This window comes from Equus asinus, chromosome 7 (genome assembly GCF_041296235.1).
Source record: "Equus asinus isolate D_3611 breed Donkey chromosome 7, EquAss-T2T_v2, whole genome shotgun sequence".
Lineage (NCBI taxonomy): Eukaryota > Metazoa > Chordata > Mammalia > Perissodactyla > Equidae > Equus > Equus asinus.
The window spans coordinates 70842271-70844364 of NC_091796.1; the positions used below are offsets into that span (position 1 = coordinate 70842271).

Below are 2094 nucleotides of genomic sequence, written 5' to 3' on the forward strand. Positions count from 1 at the left end.
TTCATTATGAAATTAAAATCCAAATAATAGCATTTAAAGTATTATGATTATGTAACTAGTGTTTGTTACAGATCTAGGTAATATGATTGAATCCATAGAGAAGGATTTATAATTTTATGTCCCTAAACCTGTGCTGCTCTAACGAGAATGTTCCTATAACAAGGTGAAATGGATATTCTTTTCTTATAGTTTATCCATTTCTCAAATGAATGCTTTGTTTTAGCTTACTTCATCTTTGGACCACGATTTTCACTGAGTTAATAATTGTCCCTCCTTTTTTCTTGTTGAAAGAAGAGATATATTTTATAATCATCCTGGTTGTTATTCATGCTATTTTTGGAAAGGTTACTTTTTTTTTTTTTAAGATTTTATTTTTGCTTTTTCTCCCCAAGCCCCCTGGTACATAGTTGCATATTTTTAGTTGTGAGTCCTTCTAGTTGTGGCATGTGGGACACTGCCTCAGCATGGCTTGATGAGCGGTGCCATGTCCGTGCCCAGGATCTGAACTGGTGACACCCTGGGCCGCCGAAGTGGAGTGCAAGAACTTAACCACTCAGCCATGGGGCGGGCCCCAGGAAGGGTTACTTTTAAGCAGACTATTTTATAGTCACCTTGCAAAACTCTATCCCCAATATTTCTTTAATAATTTATTTTTTAAAAAATTTTTTCAGGGGCTGGCCCCGTGGCCGAGTGATTAAGTTCGCGTGCTCGGCTGCAGGTGGCCAGTGTCTCATTGGTTCGAATCCTGGGCGCGGACATGGCACTGCTCATCAAATCACACTGAGGCAGCGTCCCACACGCCACAACTAGAAGGACCCACAACGAAGAATATACAACTATGTACCGGGGGGCTTTGGGGAGAAAAAAGGAAAAAATAAAATCTTTAAAAAAAAATTTTTCAAAGATTGGCACCTGAGCTAACATCTGTTGCCAAATCTTCTTTTTTCCCCCTTATTCTTCTCCCCAAATCCCCCCAGTACATAGCTGTATATTCTTGTTGTTGGTCCTTCTGATTGTGCTATGTGGGACGCCACCTCAGCATGGCCTGATGAGTGGTGCCAAGTCAACGCCCAGGATCCATTCCGGCAAAACCCTGGGCTACTGAAGCAGAGCACGCGACCTTAACCACTTGGCACTGGGGCCGGCCTGCCAATATTTCTTCTCATGGCCTTTCTGCGTGAATTCTGCTATTTCTTAGATGACATGTCTCCCTTTGTCATGAGATTCCTCTTTGGTGTTGCTGAAGTACACTTTGGTACCTTTCAACTTTTTTCAGAAAAGGTACATAAGGAATAAACGTTGAGCCTTTGCACGTCTGAAATGTCTTCATTTCACTTTCACACTTGGCTGATAGTGTGGCTGTGTATAGAATTCTACATTCAAATATTTCTTCCTTAGTCATTTAAAACCTTTACTCCATTGTTTGCTTCTTTGCTTTTCTAATTTTTTTATGAGTAATATCTTTATTACATTGTCTGATTTTTACTTGGAATCAGCTGTCTCGATATTCCAATACTGCTTTAAACCCCTCCTGGTGTCTCAGCTAAGAATGCCTATCTCAGTTCCACCTGGAAATCCACCAGAAGTATTTGCAGCTGCTGGATTGCCTCGGGTACAGCTGACGCTCTTGGTTGCCCAGTGAGGCTGTCTTTCTGTGTTTGACTGGGACTTCCATCTCTCTTATGTGCTGTTCTGTAATCCATCTCAGCTGTAAGTGGTCCCTGGCCTCCATCACACCACTGGTTGCTTCTCCAGCCAGAACTTCAGGCATCTCTTGTGGATGCTCTGCTCTACCCCATTGCTTTCTTGCATCCCACGTGGCAACAGAATCTCTGAAATTGTTATTTGTTTGTAATAATCTGTTCCCCCAAGTCCCCTTTGCCAAGCTTTTAGCATGTTCTCTGTATCCACAGCATTCTGAAATTTCTGAATGTGTCTAGGTATGAATCTTTTTTGTCTTTTGACTCCTCCTGTTCTGTACTTAATCTGGTTCTGTACTTTCAATCTGGTTTTATATTTCGTGTCAACTCTAGGAGATATTCTTCTATTATTTTTACCAGTTTTTCCTCTGTTCTCTATTCCTGGAACTCGTCT

The 2094-nt window shown here is 41.4% G+C and overlaps 1 pseudogene; it reads right to left on the reverse strand.

Annotated features, from left to right (window-relative positions):
• Nucleotides 1-1520: 1520 nt before the first annotated feature.
• LOC123287408 (SNRPN upstream reading frame protein-like) lies at nt 1521-1771 on the reverse strand (annotated as a pseudogene).
• Nucleotides 1772-2094: the final 323 nt, after the last annotated feature.